General features: G+C 39.8%; 1 non-coding gene and 39 pseudogenes across 1 annotated transcript; 39 read left to right on the top strand and 1 right to left on the bottom strand.

Annotated features, from left to right (window-relative positions):
- Window positions 1–99: 99 nt before the first annotated feature.
- Window positions 100–219, top strand: LOC146728223 (5S ribosomal RNA; annotated as a pseudogene).
- Window positions 220–315: 96 nt separating this feature from the next.
- Window positions 316–435, top strand: LOC146728222 (5S ribosomal RNA; annotated as a pseudogene).
- Window positions 436–531: 96 nt separating this feature from the next.
- On the top strand, window positions 532–651 carry LOC146728221 (5S ribosomal RNA; annotated as a pseudogene).
- Window positions 652–746: 95 nt separating this feature from the next.
- On the top strand, window positions 747–866 carry LOC146728220 (5S ribosomal RNA; annotated as a pseudogene).
- Window positions 867–961: 95 nt separating this feature from the next.
- On the top strand, window positions 962–1,081 carry LOC146728219 (5S ribosomal RNA; annotated as a pseudogene).
- A 96-nt stretch (window positions 1,082–1,177) lies between these two features.
- Window positions 1,178–1,297, top strand: LOC146728218 (5S ribosomal RNA; annotated as a pseudogene).
- A 96-nt stretch (window positions 1,298–1,393) lies between these two features.
- LOC146728217 (5S ribosomal RNA) lies at window positions 1,394–1,513 on the top strand (annotated as a pseudogene).
- Window positions 1,514–1,610: 97 nt separating this feature from the next.
- Window positions 1,611–1,728, top strand: LOC146728216 (5S ribosomal RNA; annotated as a pseudogene).
- Window positions 1,729–1,824: 96 nt separating this feature from the next.
- On the top strand, window positions 1,825–1,944 carry LOC146728215 (5S ribosomal RNA; annotated as a pseudogene).
- Window positions 1,945–2,040: 96 nt separating this feature from the next.
- Window positions 2,041–2,160, top strand: LOC146728214 (5S ribosomal RNA; annotated as a pseudogene).
- A 95-nt stretch (window positions 2,161–2,255) lies between these two features.
- Window positions 2,256–2,375, top strand: LOC146728213 (5S ribosomal RNA; annotated as a pseudogene).
- A 95-nt stretch (window positions 2,376–2,470) lies between these two features.
- Window positions 2,471–2,590, top strand: LOC146728212 (5S ribosomal RNA; annotated as a pseudogene).
- Window positions 2,591–2,686: 96 nt separating this feature from the next.
- LOC146728211 (5S ribosomal RNA) lies at window positions 2,687–2,806 on the top strand (annotated as a pseudogene).
- Window positions 2,807–2,902: 96 nt separating this feature from the next.
- Window positions 2,903–3,022, top strand: LOC146728210 (5S ribosomal RNA; annotated as a pseudogene).
- A 96-nt stretch (window positions 3,023–3,118) lies between these two features.
- Window positions 3,119–3,238, top strand: LOC146728209 (5S ribosomal RNA; annotated as a pseudogene).
- Window positions 3,239–3,334: 96 nt separating this feature from the next.
- On the top strand, window positions 3,335–3,454 carry LOC146728208 (5S ribosomal RNA; annotated as a pseudogene).
- A 311-nt stretch (window positions 3,455–3,765) lies between these two features.
- Window positions 3,766–3,885, top strand: LOC146728207 (5S ribosomal RNA; annotated as a pseudogene).
- Window positions 3,886–3,981: 96 nt separating this feature from the next.
- Window positions 3,982–4,101, top strand: LOC146728206 (5S ribosomal RNA; annotated as a pseudogene).
- Window positions 4,102–4,197: 96 nt separating this feature from the next.
- On the top strand, window positions 4,198–4,317 carry LOC146728205 (5S ribosomal RNA; annotated as a pseudogene).
- Window positions 4,318–4,412: 95 nt separating this feature from the next.
- Window positions 4,413–4,532, top strand: LOC146728204 (5S ribosomal RNA; annotated as a pseudogene).
- Window positions 4,533–4,627: 95 nt separating this feature from the next.
- Window positions 4,628–4,747, top strand: LOC146728203 (5S ribosomal RNA; annotated as a pseudogene).
- Window positions 4,748–4,843: 96 nt separating this feature from the next.
- Window positions 4,844–4,963, top strand: LOC146728202 (5S ribosomal RNA; annotated as a pseudogene).
- A 96-nt stretch (window positions 4,964–5,059) lies between these two features.
- LOC146728201 (5S ribosomal RNA) lies at window positions 5,060–5,179 on the top strand (annotated as a pseudogene).
- Window positions 5,180–5,276: 97 nt separating this feature from the next.
- Window positions 5,277–5,394, top strand: LOC146728200 (5S ribosomal RNA; annotated as a pseudogene).
- A 96-nt stretch (window positions 5,395–5,490) lies between these two features.
- LOC146728199 (5S ribosomal RNA) lies at window positions 5,491–5,610 on the top strand (annotated as a pseudogene).
- Window positions 5,611–5,706: 96 nt separating this feature from the next.
- On the top strand, window positions 5,707–5,826 carry LOC146728198 (5S ribosomal RNA; annotated as a pseudogene).
- Window positions 5,827–5,921: 95 nt separating this feature from the next.
- LOC146728197 (5S ribosomal RNA) lies at window positions 5,922–6,041 on the top strand (annotated as a pseudogene).
- Window positions 6,042–6,136: 95 nt separating this feature from the next.
- LOC146728196 (5S ribosomal RNA) lies at window positions 6,137–6,256 on the top strand (annotated as a pseudogene).
- A 96-nt stretch (window positions 6,257–6,352) lies between these two features.
- On the top strand, window positions 6,353–6,472 carry LOC146728195 (5S ribosomal RNA; annotated as a pseudogene).
- A 95-nt stretch (window positions 6,473–6,567) lies between these two features.
- Window positions 6,568–6,687, top strand: LOC146728194 (5S ribosomal RNA; annotated as a pseudogene).
- Window positions 6,688–6,784: 97 nt separating this feature from the next.
- LOC146728193 (5S ribosomal RNA) lies at window positions 6,785–6,904 on the top strand (annotated as a pseudogene).
- A 97-nt stretch (window positions 6,905–7,001) lies between these two features.
- LOC146728192 (5S ribosomal RNA) lies at window positions 7,002–7,121 on the top strand. The gene has a single exon (XR_014928625.1). It is a non-coding gene; the product is annotated as a 5S ribosomal RNA (ribosomal RNA).
- Window positions 7,122–7,218: 97 nt separating this feature from the next.
- LOC146728191 (5S ribosomal RNA) lies at window positions 7,219–7,338 on the top strand (annotated as a pseudogene).
- A 95-nt stretch (window positions 7,339–7,433) lies between these two features.
- LOC146728190 (5S ribosomal RNA) lies at window positions 7,434–7,553 on the top strand (annotated as a pseudogene).
- Window positions 7,554–7,650: 97 nt separating this feature from the next.
- LOC146728189 (5S ribosomal RNA) lies at window positions 7,651–7,770 on the top strand (annotated as a pseudogene).
- A 98-nt stretch (window positions 7,771–7,868) lies between these two features.
- Window positions 7,869–7,988, top strand: LOC146728188 (5S ribosomal RNA; annotated as a pseudogene).
- Window positions 7,989–8,085: 97 nt separating this feature from the next.
- LOC146728187 (5S ribosomal RNA) lies at window positions 8,086–8,205 on the top strand (annotated as a pseudogene).
- A 97-nt stretch (window positions 8,206–8,302) lies between these two features.
- Window positions 8,303–8,422, top strand: LOC146728186 (5S ribosomal RNA; annotated as a pseudogene).
- A 96-nt stretch (window positions 8,423–8,518) lies between these two features.
- LOC146728185 (5S ribosomal RNA) lies at window positions 8,519–8,638 on the top strand (annotated as a pseudogene).
- Window positions 8,639–16,687: 8,049 nt separating this feature from the next.
- LOC146728184 (RNA ligase 1-like) lies at window positions 16,688–17,806 on the bottom strand (annotated as a pseudogene).
- Window positions 17,807–18,374: the final 568 nt, after the last annotated feature.

Here is an 18,374-nt window from a genome sequence, read left to right as displayed (position 1 = left end):
GCTTACCAACATTTTTATTCCACCGTACATACCAACTTTTTCCCGGGATTTGTTGCCTAAACGAAGTATTAAATTACATTCAATTCCGACGAATATTCAGCCTACTGCCAAACCATTGCAGAATACACCAGTTCTCGTCCGATCACTGAAGTTAATCTGCATCGGGCATGGTTAGTACTTGCATGGGAGACAGGCTGGGAATACCACGTGCAGTAGGCTCATCAACATTTTTATTCCACCGTACATACTAACTTTTTCCCGGGATTTTTTGCCAAGCCGAAGTATTAAATTAAATCCAATTCCGACGAATATTCAGCCTACTGCCAACCCATTGCAGAATACACCAGTTCTCGTCCGATCACTGAAGTTAAGCTGCATCGGGCGTGGTTAGTACTTGCATGGGAGACCGACTGGGAATACCACGTGCAGTAGGCTTATCAACATTTTTATTCCACCATACATACTAACTTTTTTCCATGATTTTTTGCCTAGCCGAAGCATTAAATGACATCCAATTGCGACGAATATTCAGCCTACTGCCAAACCAATGCAGAATACACCAGTTCTCGTCCGATCACTTAAGTTAATCTGCATCGGGCATGGTTAGTACTTGCATGGGAGACCGGCTACGAATACCACGTGCAGTAGGCTTATCAATATTATTATTCCACCGTACATGCAAATTTTTCCCGGGATTTGTTGCCTAGCCAAAGTATTAAATTACATTCTATTCTGACAAATATTCAGCCTACTGCCAAACCATTGCAGAATACACCAGTTCGTGTCCGATCACTGAAGTTAATCTGCATTGGGCATGTTTAGTACTTGCATGGGAGACAGGCTGGGAATACCACGTGCAGTAGGCTTATCAACATTTTTATTCCACCGTACATACTAACATTTTCCCATGTTTTTTGCCTAGCCGAAGCTGTAAACGACATCCAATTGCATGGAATATTCAGCCTACTGCCAAACCAATGCAGAATACACCAGTTCTCGTCCGATCACTGAAGTTAATCTGCATCGGGCATGGTTAGTTATTGCATGGGAGACCGGCTAGGAATACCACGTGCAGTAGGCTTATCAACATTTTTATTCCACCGTACATACCAACTTTTTCCCGGGATTTGTTGCCTAAACGAAGTATTAAATTACATTCAATTCCGACGAATGTTCAGCCTACTGCCAAACCATTGCAGAATACACCAGTTCTCGTCCGATCACTGAAGTTAATCTGCATCGGGCATGGTTAGTACTTGCATGGGAGACAGGCTGGGAATACCACGTGCAGTAGGCTCATCAACATTTTTATTCCACCGTACATACTAACTTTTTCCCGGGATTTTTTGCCAAGCCGAAGTATTAAATTAAATCCAATTCCGACGAATATTCAGCCTACTGCCAACCCATTGCAGAATACACCAGTTCTCGTCCGATCACTGAAGTTAAGCTGCATCGGGCGTGGTTAGTACTTGCATGGGAGACCGACTGGGAATACCGCGTGCAGTAGGCTCATCAACATTTTTATTCCACCGTATATACTAACTTTTTCCCGGGATTTGTTTGGCTAGCCGAAGTATTAAATTAAATCCAATTCCGACCAATATTCAGCCTACTGCCAAACCATTGCAGTACACCAGTTCTTGTCCGATCACTGAAGTTAAGCTGCATCGGGCGTGGTTAATACTTGCATGGGAGATCGGCTGGGAATACCACGAGCAGTAGGCTCATCAACATTTTTATTCCACATTACATACTAACTTTTTCCTATGATTTTTTTCCTAGCCGTAGCATTAAATGACATCCAATTCCGAAGTATATTCAGCCTACTGCCAAACCATTGCAGAATACACCAGTTCCCGTCCGATCACTGAAGTTAAGCTGCATCGGGCGTGGTTAGTACTTGCATGGGAGACTGGCTGAGAATACCATGTGCAGTAGGCTCATCAACATTTTTATTCCACCGTACATACTAACTTTTTTCCGTGCTTTTTTTCCTTGCCGAAGCATTAAATGACATCCAATTTCAACGAATATTCAGCCTACTGCCAAACCAATGCAGAATACACCAGTTCTCGTCCGATCACTGAAGTTAATCTGCATCGGGCATGGTTAGTACTTGCATGGGAGACTGGCTAGGAATACCACGTGCAGTAGGCTTATCAACATTATTATTCCACCGTACATGCAAATTTTTCCCGGGTTTTGTTGCCTAGCCAAAGTATTAAATTACATTCTATTTCGACAAATATTCAGCCTACTGCCAAACCATTGCAGAATACACCAGTTCTTGTCCGATCACTGAAGTTAATCTGCATTGGGCATGTTTAGTACTTGCATGGGAGACCGGCTGGGAATACCACGTGCAGTAGGCTTATCAACATTTTTATTCCACCGTACATACTAACATTTTCCCATGTTTTTTGCCTAGCCGAAGCAATAAACGACATCCAATTGCAACGAATATTCAGTCTACTGCCAAACCAATGCAGAATACACCAGTTCTCGTCCGATCACTGAAGTTAATCTGCATCGGGCATGGTTAGTAATTGCATGGGAGACCGGCTGGGAATACCACGTGCAGTAGGCTTATCAACATTTTTATTCCACCGTACATACCAAATTTTTCCCGGGATTTGTTGCCTAGCCGAAGTATTCAATTACATTCAATTCCGACGAATATTCAGCCTACTGCCAAACCATTGCAGAATACACCAGTTCTCGTCCGATCACTGAAGTTAATCTGCATCGGGCATGGTTAGTACTTGCATGGGAGACCTGCTGGGAATACCGCGTGCAGTAGGCTTATAAACATTATTATTCCACCGTGAATACAAACTTTTTCCCGGGATTTGTTGCCTAGCCGAAGTATTAAATTACATTCAATTCCGACGAATATTCAACCTACTGCCAAACCATTGCAGTATACACCAGTTCTCGTCCGATGACTGAAGTTAAGCTGCATCGGGCGTGGTTAGTACTTGCATGGGAGATCGGCAGGGAATTCCACGTGCAGTAGGCTCATCAACATTTTTATTCCACATTACATACTAACTTTTTCCTATGATTTTTTTCCTAGCCGTAGCATTAAATGACATCCAATTCCGAAGTATATTCAGCCTACTGCCAAACCATTGCAGAATACACCAGTTCTCGTCCGATCACTGAAGTTAAGCTGCATCGGGCGTGGTTAGTACTTGCATGGGAGACCGGCTAGGAATACCACGTGCAGTAGGCTCATCAACATTTTTATTCCACCGTACATACTAACTTTTTTCCATGTCTTTTTTCCTAGCCGAAGCATTAAATGACATCCAATTGCGACGAATATTCAGCCTACTGCCAACCCATTGCAGAATACACCAGTTCTCGTCCGATCAATGAAGTTAAGCTGCATCGGGCATGGTTAGTACTTGCATGGGAGACCGGCTAGGAATACCACGTGCAGTAGGCTTATCACCATTATTACTCCACCGTACATGCAAATTTTTCCCGGGATTTGTTGCCTAGCCAAAGTATTAAATTACGTTCTATTCCGACAAATATTCAGCCTACTGCCAAACCATTGCAGAATACACCAGTTCTTGTCAGATCACTGTAGTTAATCTGCATCGGGCATGGTTAGTTATTGCATGGGAGACCGGCTAGGAATACCACGTGCAGTAGGCTTATCAACATTTTTATTCCACCGTACATACCAACTTTTTCCCGGGATTTGTTGCCTAAACGAAGTATTAAATTACATTCAATTCCGACGAATATTCAGCCTACTGCCAAACCATTGCAGAATACACCAGTTCTCGTCCGATCACTGAAGTTAATCAGCATCGGGCATGGTTAGTACTTGCATGGGAGACAGGCTGGGAATACCACGTGCAGTAGGCTCATCAACATTTTTATTCCACCGTACATACTAACTTTTTCCCGGGATTTTTTGCCAAGCCGAAGTATTAAATTAAATCCAATTCCGACGAATATTCAGCCTACTGCCAACCCATTGCAGAATACACCAGTTCTCGTCCGATCACTGAAGTTAAGCTGCATCGGGCGTGGTTAGTACTTGCATGGGAGACCGACTGGGAATACCACGTGCAGTAGGCTTATCAACATTTTTATTCCACCATACATACTAACTTTTTTCCATGATTTTTTGCCTAGCCGAAGCATTAAATGACATCCGATTGCGACGAATATTCAGCCTACTGCCAAACCAATGCAGAATACACCAGTTCTCGTCCGATCACTGAAGTTAATCTGCATCGGGCATGGTTAGTACTTGCATGGGAGACCGGCTACGAATACCACGTGCAGTAGGCTTATCAATATTATTATTCCACCGTACATGCAAATTTTTCCCGGGATTTGTTGCCTAGCCAAAGTATTAAATTACATTCTATTCTGACAAATATTCAGCCTACTGCCAAACCATTGCAGAATACACCAGTTCGTGTCCGATCACTGAAGTTAATCTGCATTGGGCATGTTTAGTACTTGCATGGGAGACAGGCTGGGAATACCACGTGCAGTAGGCTTATCAACATTTTTATTCCACCGTACATACTAACATTTTCCCATGTTTTTTGCCTAGCCGAAGCTGTAAACGACATCCAATTGCATGGAATATTCAGCCTACTGCCAAACCAATGCAGAATACACCAGTTCTCGTCCGATCACTGAAGTTAATCTGCATCGGGCATGGTTAGTTATTGCATGGGAGACCGGCTAGGAATACCACGTGCAGTAGGCTTATCAACATTTTTATTCCACCGTACATACCAACTTTTTCCCGGGATTTGTTGCCTAAACGAAGTATTAAATTACATTCAATTCCGACGAATGTTCAGCCTACTGCCAAACCATTGCAGAATACACCAGTTCTCGTCCGATCACTGAAGTTAATCTGCATCGGGCATGGTTAGTACTTGCATGGGAGACAGGCTGGGAATACCACGTGCAGTAGGCTCATCAACATTTTTATTCCACCGTACATACTAACTTTTTCCCGGGATTTTTTGCCAAGCCGAAGTATTAAATTAAATCCAATTCCGACGAATATTCAGCCTACTGCCAACCCATTGCAGAATACACCAGTTCTCGTCCGATCACTGAAGTTAAGCTGCATCGGGCGTGGTTAGTACTTGCATGGGAGACCGACTGGGAATACCGCGTGCAGTAGGCTCATCAACATTTTTATTCCACCGTATATACTAACTTTTTCCCGGGATTTGTTTGGCTAGCCGAAGTATTAAATTAAATCCAATTCCGACCAATATTCAGCCTACTGCCAAACCATTGCAGTACACCAGTTCTCGTCCGATCACTGAAGTTAAGCTGCATCGGGCGTGGTTAATACTTGCATGGGAGATCGGCTGGGAATACCACGAGCAGTAGGCTCATCAACATTTTTATTCCACATTACATACTAACTTTTTCCTATGATTTTTTTCCTAGCCGTCGCATTAAATGACATCCAATTCCGAAGTATATTCAGCCTACTGCCAAACCATTGCAGAATACACCAGTTCCCGTCCGATCACTGAAGTTAAGCTGCATCGGGCGTGGTTAGTACTTGCATGGGAGAGTGGCTGAGAATACCATGTGCAGTAGGCTCATCAACATTTTTATTCCACCGTACATACTAACTTTTTTCCGTGCTTTTTTTCCTTGCCGAAGCATTAAATGACATCCAATTTCAACGAATATTCAGCCTACTGCCAAACCAATGCAGAATACACCAGTTCTCGTCCGATCACTGAAGTTAATCTGCATCGGGCATGGTTAGTACTTGCATGGGAGACTGGCTAGGAATACCACGTGCAGTAGGCTTATCAACATTATTATTCCACCGTACATGCAAATTTTTCCCGGGATTTGTTGCCTAGCCAAAGTATTAAATTACATTCTATTTCGACAAATATTCAGCCTACTGCCAAACCATTGCAGAATACACCAGTTCTTGTCCGATCACTGAAGTTAATCTGCATTGGGCATGTTTAGTACTTGCATGGGAGACCGGCTGGGAATACCACGTGCAGTAGGCTTATCAACATTTTTATTCCACCGTACATACTAACATTTTCCCATGTTTTTTGCCTAGCCGAAGCAATAAACGACATCCAATTGCAACGAATATTCAGTCTACTGCCAAACCAATGCAGAATACACCAGTTCTCGTCCGATCACTGAAGTTAATCTGCATCGGGCATGGTTAGTAATTGCATGGGAGACCGGCTGGGAATACCACGTGCAGTAGGCTTATCAACATTTTTATTCCACCGTACATACCAAATTTTTCCCGGGATTTGTTGCCTAGCCGAAGTATTAAATTACATTCAATTCCGACGAATATTCAGCCTACTGCCAAACCATTGCAGAATACACCAGTTCTCGTCCGATCACTGAAGTTAATCTGCATCGGGCATGGTTAGTACTTGCATGGGAGACCTGCTGGGAATACCGCGTGCAGTAGGCTTATAAACATTATTATTCCACCGTGAATACAAACTTTTTCCCGGGATTTGTTGCCTAGCCGAAGTATTAAATTCATTCAATTCCGACGAATATTCAGCCTACTGCCAAACCATTGCAGAATACACCAGTTCTCGTCCGATCACTGAAGTTAATCTGCATCGGGCATGGTTAGTACTTGCATGGGAGACTGGCTGGAAATACCACGTGCAGTAGGCTTATCAACATTTTTATTCCACATTACATACTAACATTTTCCCTTATTTTTTTTACCTAGCCGAAGCAATAAATGACCTCCAATTGCAAAGAATATTCAGCCTACTGCCAAACCATTGCAGAATACACCAGTTCTCGTCCGATCACTGAAGTTAATCTGCATCGGGCATGGTTAGTACTTGCATGGGAGACTGGCTGGGAATACCATGTGCAGTAGGCTTATCAACATTTTTATTCCACATTACATACTAACATTTTCCCATGTTTTTTTTGCCTAGCCGAAGCAATAAATGACATCCACTTGCAACGAATATTCAGCCTACTGCCAAACCAATGCAGAATACACCAGTTCTCGTCCGATCACTGAAGTTAAGCTGCATCGGGCGTGGTTAGTACTTGCATGGGAGACCGACTGGGAATACCGCGTGCAGTAGGCTCATCAACATTTTTATTCCACCGTACATACTAACTTTTTCCCGGGATTTTTTTGGCTAGCCGAAGTATTAAATCAAATCCAATTCCGACCAATATTCAGCCTACTGCCAAACCATTGCAGTATACACCAGTTTTCGTCCGATCACTGAAGTTAAGCTGCATCGGGCGTGGTTAATACTTGCATGGGAGATCGGCTGTGAATACCACGTGCAGTAGGCTCATCAACATTTTTATTCCACCGTACATACTAACTTTATTCCATGCTTTTTTTCCTAGCCGAAGCATTAATGACATCCAATTGCGACGAATATTCAGCCTACTGCCAAACCAATGCAGAATACACCAGTTCTCGTCCGATCACTGAAGTTAATCTGCATCGGGCATGGTTAGTACTTGCATGGGAGACTGGCTGGAAATACCACGTGCAGTAGGCTTATCAACATTTTTATTCCACATTACATACTAACATTTTCCCTTATTTTTTTTACCTAGCCGAAGCAATAAATGACCTCCAATTGCAAAGAATATTCAGCCTACTGCCAAACCATTGCAGAATACACCAGTTCTCGTCCGATCACTGAAGTTAATCTGCATCGGGCATGGTTAGTACTTGCATGGGAGACTGGCTGGGAATACCATGTGCAGTAGGCTTATCAACATTTTTATTCCACATTACATACTAACATTTTCCCTTACTTTTTTTACCTAGCCGAAGCAATAAATGACCTCCAATTGCAAAGATATATTCAGCCCACAGCCAAACCAATGCAGAATACACCAGTTCCCGTCCGATCACTGAAGTTAATCAGCATCGGGCGTGGTTAGTACTTGCATGGGAGACCGGCTGGGAATACCACGTGCAGTTGGCTCATCAACATTTTTATTCCACATTACATACTAACATTTTCCCATGTTTTTTTTGCCTAGCCGAAGCAATAAATGACATCCACTTGCAACGAATATTCAGCCTACTGCCAAACCAATGCAGAATACACCAGTTCTCGTCCGATCACTGAAGTTAAGCTGCATCGGGCGTGGTTAGTACTTGCATGGGAGACCGACTGGGAATACCGCGTGCAGTAAGCTCATCAACATTTTTATTCCACCGTACATACTAACTTTTTCCCGGGATTTTTTTGGCTAGCCGAAGTATTAAATCAAATCCAATTCCGACCAATATTCAGCCTACTGCCAAACCATTGCAGTATACACCAGTTTTCGTCCGATCACTGAAGTTAAGCTGCATCGGGCGTGGTTAATACTTGCATGGGAGATCGGCTGTGAATACCACGTGCAGTAGGCTCATCAACATTTTTATTCCACCGTACATACTAACTTTATTCCATGCTTTTTTTCCTAGCCGAAGCATTAAATGACATCCAATTGCGACGAATATTCAGCCTACTGCCAAACCAATGCAGAATACACCAGTTCTCGTCCGATCACTGAAGTTAATCTGCATCGGGCATGGTTAGTACTTGCATGGGAGACCGGCTACGAATACCACGTGCAGTAGGCTTATCAACATTATTATTCCACCGTACATGCAAATTTTTCCCGGGATTTGTTGCCTAGCCAAAGTATTAAATTACATTCTATTCTGACAAATATTCAGCCTACTGCCAAACCATTGCAGAATACACCAGTTCGTGTCCGATCACTGAAGTTAATCTGCATTGGGCATGTTTAGTACTTGCATGGGAGACAGGCTGGGAATACCACGTGCAGTAGGGTTAGGGTTAGGGTTAGAATACTTGTTAGTTGCATCCCTAATTAGAATACTTGTTAGTTGCATCCCTAATTAGAATACTTGTTAGTTGCATCCCTAATTAGAATACTTGTTAGTTGCATCCCTAATTAGAATACTTGTTAGTTGCATCCCTAATTAGAATACTTGTTAGTTGCATCCCTAATTAGAATACTTGTTAGTTGCATCCCTAGTTAGTTGCATCCCTAATTAGAATACTTGTTAGTTGCATCCCTAGAAAGTTGCATCCCTAATTAGAATACTTGTTAGTTGCATCCCTAGTTAGTTGCATCCCTAATTAGAATACTTGTTAGTTGCATCCCTAGTTAGTTGCATCCCTAATTAGAATACTTGTTAGTTGCATCCCTAGTTAGTTGCATCCCTAATTAGAATACTTGTTAGTTGCATCCCAAATTAGAATACTTGTTAGTTGCATCCCTAATTAGAATACTTGTTAGTTGCATCCCTAATTAGAATACTTGTTAGTTGCATCCCTAATTAGAATACTTGTTAGTTGCTTACATAATTAGAATACTTGTTAGTTGCATACATAATTAGTGGAATTCTGGTTAGCTGTGGGTTATATACATTCCCGATGGCAAACTTTATAATAGTTGTATTTAGTTTGATTTTCTTTTTTGCAGTTCGATGGAACGTGTTCTTGGTGTCACTATGTAAGTTAGTTTCTTGTATTTCTCCCAACTTACTAGTAAATTATGCCAAGAGTTTTCGATATATTGACGTGCCTTAACTGATCACTCTCAATCTCAATTCAAAATGGCCAAATAGCAATCATTTTTATGCTAACGTACATCAAAATCAGGCATTCCTACCATTCCGGAACCTTATCTTATGTATAGAAGGTTTTTTATTCTACTTGGTGCATTGGATAATATGAAACTTTGATGCACATCATTTGAGATCAAATTCAAAATGGCCGACTGGTAGCCATTTTGTTTCAATAAATGCTGTTTAGGTCTCATGCCACCAATTAGAATATCAGAGTTCAGTCAATGGGTTTCCTTTCAGCGCGTTTTATTTGAAATGCGATGTATGAAGGCGTACTTCAATTACGTCAGGTGTGCAGCTTTTCTGATTAGACTCTTCCAAACTTGCTGCATTTCTGAGAATATTGAAGGTATAAAGACTGACAAATTGGTGTGTTTTGTTTATATAACTGACAAATTGGTGTGTTTTGTTTACGTTCATTCTGTAGGGGCTTAAGCTGGCCAACATGTGTTTTACTTTCCAGAATTATATTACATACATGTGGTTTCAGGAAATTAAAACAATATTTTGATCTTTGAAACTTTTTTCTCAGTAGTTTTTCAAGTTCTAATTAGTAGTATGAGACCTTTATGTTAAAGCTTTATATATACATCATGCTACATATATGCATACATGTATGTATCAATTTAATGAGTCTATTCTATATGGTCAAATGACTTCCATTTTAATGGTAAACATTTATCAAAATCAAGCATTTCTGCTTTCATCTCAGATGTGTGTGAACGAATTTAATTCAACCTTGGTAGAAACATCGAACAATTTTATTTGAATGAACCCTGTTCTGGGGGTATATCTCTGACATGCTCTGATATCTGAATAAAATAGTGTAGTGTGAAATTCGTAGTGATAAATTTTATTTCATCCATCTCCACTCCCTCTTGCTCCTGTTCCTCTTCGTGCTGTTGATGTTGAGGATGGTCATGATGAGGCTGGTGGTGTTGATGATGATGGTGTTGTTGATGATGATGTCGCCGATCATCATCATCATCATCATCATCATCATTATCATCATCATCATCATCATCATCATCATCATCATCATCATCATCATCATCATCATCATCATCATCATCATCATCATTATTATCATCATCATCATCATTATCATTATCATTTCCATATCATTCATCATCACCACCATTTTCCTGCTGTCTCTCTGGTTTTTCTTCCTGCTGTTGTTCCTCGTCGTCGTCGTCTTGGTGGTTTTTCTTCTCGTGTTTCTCCTTTGTGTTTTGCTTCTCCTTCTTGTCCTCGGTCTCCTCCTGCTCCTGTCCTGGTACGTCTCAATGCTATAATAGTGATTAATGAAATGTTTTGAAATTCAGTGTGTTCACAGGGTTTAATCCAATTTGCTTAAAAACCAAATGATGAAAATGAAGTGATTGCAAAAGAATTAAAAACTTGTGTTCTTCGCCAAGTTTGAGCATGTCCCACGTAGCCTTATATATGAAATATTTTGCGCACATAATACGCCTACCATGATGTATGCCCAACTAAATAAGTGGCAGACTTATCGTTAGTCATAGTCTTGTGCAGATCAATGGTTTTATTACTATAAGTTCAAAAATACAGATAATAAAGTAGGTTCTTCTTGCTCTTGCAAAAAACTTTTAAAAAACCTATACAAACATTATACAACCATTATCCACTGAATGATAGTTTGAATGCTTTATTTGTAACATACTGTACAGTTTTTGGTCATCCAAAGACACCTCAACAGTTGAACAACAAATTTTCTAATGAAACATAGTAGATAATTATTTTTAATGATCCATGTTAATCCATTCACATAAGCATTAAATAATCGTTATTTTCTATTCATATTATGCAGGATTCTCCATTGCCGATTTGAACCAGCGCATTCAGCCAGGTACGATTTTATATAATCACACTTGTCTGTTGTAAACTGTATAGCAATTGCAAAGAAATAAACGTATGATAGGGTGATGTAATCACACTTGAACTGAATTAATTTGGTGCATGGCCCATATAATTTATAAAAACTGTGCACATATAACTCTTCTTGATTGTTTTGTTAAATTTCAGGACCATGCCCGAACATAGGATGTGACGGCAAAGGTAAGATATTATGACTATTCAATAATACATAATTAAAACTTGCATAATAGTAGTACATGTATAACTGGTATGATTATCATGTAAAATAGCCTCACTCATTTACCTGATTTTAAAATTGATTACATAATCTTTGTTAATCCATTGTCAAAAAAATTAAAATAAATTAGACCATAGAATGATTGAAAAAATGAACAACAATGAACACTGTAAAAGTATCACAATGGGTGGCTAACCACGAATGGCATCTGTACCACCTAATAAAGTAGGTTTCTGTTGCTCTTGCAAAAACTCTTTAAAAAACCTATACAAACAATATACAAGAATTAATGATAGTTTGAATGCTTTGTTGTATTTGGAACATACAATACAACACAACAGCTTAGAAACAGTTGTAATAATAATCAACTATATATAAAACTATAACTATCATTTAAAGATTCAGATTATGCTATATACTCGGGCAAGGCAGTGCAAGCCTCCATGCAAGTTTTGAAACATACCACATTTTTTATTGACAGGACATCGAACCGGGAAGTATCGACATCATCATTCGAAGAGCGGCTGCCCAAATTTTCCGTATCAACGACCGAAGAAAAAGAAAAAGAAGGTATAGTAGTATAGAAGTATAGTAGTAATGTCATTGTAAATTGTTCAGCTAACGGTTACGAGAAGAATGGTTAGGAAACTCTATTGTTACATATGCTAATTATCCATTGACTTCACTTTGATGTGTGTCCAAAATTGTCATTATTTCATAGAACGATCGTCTGACATGGTGAAAAAATTTCAAAATTAGAATGTTTCAGTTTATTTTGTACATTGAATTAGAATCTGTGAGTCTTTTATGAGCGAACTATGTTGACATTGATTTGGTATGTATTAAATTTGCCCTATTTTGTCTGGCGTGTTAAAATATAATGCATTCACATTTGGTAATATCTCAAATTCGCAAAAAAATTAACATTGATTTGGTATGTATTGAAGCTGTCATATTTTGTTTGGCATTTTAAAATGTTGAAATTGATTTGGTATGTATTGAATTTGCCCTATTTTTTCTGGCATGTTAAAATGTAATTCATTCCCATTTGGTAATATCGCAAATTCACAAACAAATTCGCAATGATAGTTTGAATGCTTTGTTGTATTTGGAACATACAATACAACACAACAGCTTAGAAACAGTTGTAATAATAATCAACTATATATAAAACTATAACTATCATTTAAAGATTCAGATTATGCTATATACTCGGGCAAGGCAGTGCAAGCCTCCATGCAAGTTTTGAAACATACCACATTTTTTATTGACAGGACATCGAACCGGGAAGTATCGACATCATCATTCGAAGAGCGGCTGCCCAAATTTTCCGTATCAACGACCGAAGAAAAAGAAGAAGAAGGTAATTAGAATACTTGTTAGTTGCATACATAATTTCATTATATAAATACAGAATGAGTTATATATTGTCATTGTTATTGTGAAATACCGCCAGCTCCAGCGTAGAACTCAACGAAGTACAAGGTGTTTACACGAATAATCCGTGGGCTACGTTAGGCTTTTCCGAAGCGCAAGTAATACTCGGATGTCAGAGACATCCTCTATGGTCGTATTACGAAATTCAGAACGGTACATACCGTTCGTTCTTACAGGCAAGGCAACCCATCACGCAGTACAAAATTGGACTCGATCGTTTTTACAGACCAGTCGATTCGAACCCACTCCATTCAGAGACGAACATCGCGATACAGGGAAGGCAGTATCACGACAATACGTTGTGCCCGTTTGTCTTTAAAACTCTCAATCGAGGATATTACGGGGAGGAAGAAAATAGCACGAATCATTTTCAAAATTTATTAAATATATCGAACGTACGACACGACGAAGGAATGCAATTAATGGATCCACATACGTGTCGGTTATCCACAATAAAAACAGATCAAGGATTTATTTCAACTGGTATGAAGAAAAAATATATACCAAACAACTTCGCGTGAATGATCACTATTTGCGTATCTTTATGCGCCTAAATTTCAAACATGTCACATATGAAAACGAAAAATGGTCGTGGTACTAAGTCGGGGGGACGGATAATAAGTGGTGCCAGCAGAATACGACAAGTCGGTAATTCCCTCCACAATTTCCAGCACCTCGTCGATCCGGCTAAACGTACTTTCGCCAGGGTCGTGGATGAATTTGCCAAAATGGACGACGAGATCGTTGACTGTTACCGGAAGAAAGGGTTACGTGCTTGGCACGATCATTTACTGTTAAATATTCAAAAGTTTATATACGCGGTGTTTTTTACAATTGCCGCTATTATGTTTGTAGTTCAGGGAGATGCAGCTGGTGGCGACCCATGCAAGATGCCCGATCTTTTCGAGATATTTCGATTTTGTATATACCCGATGTACTTGGATTTCGGTGTTGTTCTTTTAAACGCGGCGTTTCTTTGCTACAAGGCTCTGAAAGGGCACGATCAAATATTAACCGTTCTCAAAGATCCAACAACCACAGAGAGAATAATCGTACACAGCGTACCACTCATTATAGTAGGAATAACGCTCGTAACGGCACAATCTATACCCCAATGTTATTTATCGTCTCATTACCGTAATAGCGGTTTATGTCGAATTTTCACAGTTAGCGTCACCAAAGGACTCCTTATAGCTATCGTGATATTATGTTTCATACACTTATTCACTCACGTATACCATCACCGGAAACTGACCAAAGAAATCGATATGCGACATCTTGCCGATTATCATCACGATCCATACAGTGCGGTGGCGGCTGCCGACAGTGGTGAATACGAGAACGAACCATTTTTAGGGGGGTCTAATCGCTCAGATAGTCTTTACTTGAAAAGTATTCATTGAATAATAATAAAAAAACAAAAAAAAAACGATATATTATAACGTGTACGTGTGATGAGTTGGTTAGTAAGTTAGTTTGTAATGACCCAGTGCCGTAGTTGTCCTTGTTACTGTGGCCGCGGCGACGACTGCTGCTGCTGCTGCTGCTGCTGTTACGACGATAGTATCGAAATAATTTTACTCGGACAAAGGTACGGTGAGACTTGCATGCAGATATTAAGGCGAGAAATACCATATCTCGCTAAATGCCTCACTTACGATACTACCGCCGGGAATATTTTAAATATTGATAATCTAATGATTAATATGAACATTGAATTATGGTACACGTTTTTATTGTACTTGACGGACGGTCAAATCATTCTCTTGTCCACCGCCACCCACACATCATTACGCGATATCGTAGAAGCTGCCGACTACATGCTCATGGATAATTTCCTAAACGCTCTAATGACGATTATTTTATACACGTGTGACCATTTCGATCTGGAGGATTTACTCATCACTTTCTCCTATTTGGCATCCACGTACGAATCGGAAATAAGGTCGAAATTGTTAGACGTCATTGCCGCTTGTATAGCTGGACAATCATCGACGAACACGGGAGATTTATTGTGTAAATATTGGAATATAGATACACTTAAGCGGTTCGTTTTACGGAAAAGTAGATATTGCACTAACGAGAAAAACGTGGTCGACATAATCATTCACTGGTGTGACACTGTAGCAGCAGCAGCAGCAGCAGCAGCAGCAGCAGCAGCATCGTACGACGAACTCGATATTATCAAATTACTGTCTGTCGAAACACAAAACCAAAATCTAAAAGATCGGATAGCAAATAAGCTCGTCATATTTTTACGCGATATCACCGATTTCAATATACCTCTATCCAAAGTGGAGAACACGCTAGGCGTAATAGACGACCGTATACACGACCGGATGTTTCGTGCACTGGCTAACGTCGTGATGGATAGTACAGCGCCCTCTAGAACCAAGGACGTGGAGTCCAGCGCGTTATTTTTCGGTACAAATCTAGTTACAGTTAAAGATCAACTCCGTTTACAAAACAAAGAATGGATTAATTTCACCGCCTATCAAATTAACCCTTCGGAAAAGGGTATATCTTTCGATATTTATATCGAAAATAACATAACATATGCTATTATTAAAAAAACCGACACGCGTATGATTGTCACCCGGTTAGAATTAGATCGTGACGAACGACGTTTGTTTCCGAATCCTCCGGGAAAGATCATCTATGAGTTTGCAGTAACCACTACAAACGATATCATACAGATTACTAAATATAGAAATTATCTCTATTTCACAAACGGATATGAAATAGGCATTTGTCTGGCAGACAACGAGTCTCACAACAACAACAACAACAGCACCACCACCAACATCATCACCAGTACTACCGCGGCGAATGATTATGGTACTAACTCATTAGCGGGATGGAGTACGATGGATTGGTCGGGAGCATTCAGCGTGTCGCCTTCATCCAACAAGGACGTCGATCACGTAAAACTATACAGGGCAAGTTGCGCGTCATGCGATCGAATCATGTGTGTGATCGACTTAAACGTTAGAGATTTCAATGTGACGCGTACCGAGTATATTCCGTACCCGGATATACAAATAGGACATTATTTTCCATCTCTATTTTATGTCCCTTTTTTAAATTGTCTCGTGTGTATAGAACCCATAAGTGGAATATCCCGACACGAATTAAGTCTTAAATGTTTCAGTTACGACGATCATGATAACGAATGGAAAGAAATCCGATTACAATACGAACGGTCGACAATAAAGTATAATAACTTTACAGATAGTTTTTCATATACTGCTGATCATATGTTCGCTTTATCTCCGATGAAAGGAATGTTAATTTCCGATAGAATATTGTGTCTTTTCGATTACGACAGACGTGCAAATATTGTATCGCATTTTTTTCAGTATTATAATATTTGGATAGATTTTTCTACGAATACTCTGGGACTTATGAGATTACTCCAACCGTGTAATAGGGACGGGTTTATAAGCGCTACGTACTAAATATATATTGAATAAAAATTATCATTTTTTTATTTCCAAATGAGTAGTCACATATTTCAACTGTTCGAAATGTTTTCCATGAAATTGACTTAGTAGTGAGAACATTGAAGTAGAGTCGAACAAATGATCCTCGCCGTACATTGAGACGTCCGTGTTAAATGTAATTGGTTTCGTGGCGAGGTACGGCGGTGTGTCTCTAGGTGGCCACGGTAATCCCAAATGATGTCTGTTTAACTTGTAGAGTTGTTGATTTTCGCAATACCAAACAATACCTTCCACCCTTCCTTCATGGAAATCTTCAAACCACGATTTGAGTAGAGGGTAACTTAACGGTAGTCGAAACGATCTTTTAACGATACTACTATTACCGGCGTGTGGAACGAGAAAATGAACTGGAGTTGTCTTACATCCCAAACCATAAGGATTCCCGTTAATTTTCGTTCCAATCAATTCAAGCGTCTGTTCTAGTAATTCCGATAATTCGACTATAGTTACTTGGTTGCCTTGATCAGTTGGTTTTAAAACCATGGCAATTCCTTGAGCCATGTCAACGGTGCTAATATGCCAGCAATATTGTCTGTTCTCTTTCTCGACTGGAACCCAACCTAATAATAATAATAATAATAATAATAATAATAATAATAATAATACATGTCATCATCGAAATGAATACAACATCATGAATCATCATCTTACGACGATGGCGATTAATACATACCTAGTATGTGACCAAATCGATCCGGTTGTGGTTTTCAGTCAATTATTTGCACTCCTTTCGCCGGTATCCAGTTATCGGGTACGGGTTTTAAATCGTATTTCTTAGCTGCACATTTAGTCCGCGGTCTTCGTTCGAAACGTGCCCATAACCACGGACGACCTATAATAATATTATAGCTCATAATAAAACTGATCAGCAATTATAAAACACACATAGAAACCCCCCCCCTCCCCCCCAAAAAAACAAAAAAAAACAAAAACAAAAACAAAAAACGTACCATTATATTCATGGACATAAACACACGTTCCATCGAACTTTTCAGTCGGTATAGCCTTTTCGATATTATCATCTAAAGCCGAACGTCGTATATCATTTAATAAACGTGTATTGAACACACACGGAACCTTGTACTGTACTGACATTTTTTTTTTTTTGGAATGAATGAAATTATTATTATTGATGTGTGCGGCTTATATACACAAGACGACTCAAATATATTCATTGGAAAAAACAAACAAACCAAACTCTCTTTATTATTATTATTATTATTATTAAAATACAGGTGCTGCGTGTATATTGATATCATCGTATTGCATATCGTAATTAGCCTTGTACATCATGCCGCCGTCGACATTACGTGACAATGATAATTTGTTGGCTATCGCATCAACTTGACGTGGATCAACATAGACGGGAGCGTACTCTTTCAATGATTCTAATTCGTAAGGGCTTGTCACATTGTCCAGTTTTAACGCCGGGCGTTCAAGGGCACGTTGTACACGCATTTTTATCGTTTTCAAATCGTCGTTATCTCCTCCTCCTCCTCCTCCTCCCCGTCCGGGATGATTTGTATTGAAGTAAGGTGTCTTTACAATAGGTGTCTTCACATTGAACGTATCCCGAGTGACGCGGATGTCGTCACGACCTAGCGAATAAATTTTTGTTTGAATAATGTCGAGGTGTGTCCTGTCAAATACAATAACTTTACAT

Source organism: Saccoglossus kowalevskii (genome assembly GCF_978046115.1).
Source record: "Saccoglossus kowalevskii chromosome 4 unlocalized genomic scaffold, keSacKowa6.1 SUPER_4_unloc_1, whole genome shotgun sequence".
Classification (NCBI taxonomy): domain Eukaryota; kingdom Metazoa; phylum Hemichordata; class Enteropneusta; family Harrimaniidae; genus Saccoglossus; species Saccoglossus kowalevskii.
Note: the sequence above shows the minus strand (reverse complement) of the source record. Positions and strands in the feature narration are given on the sequence as shown.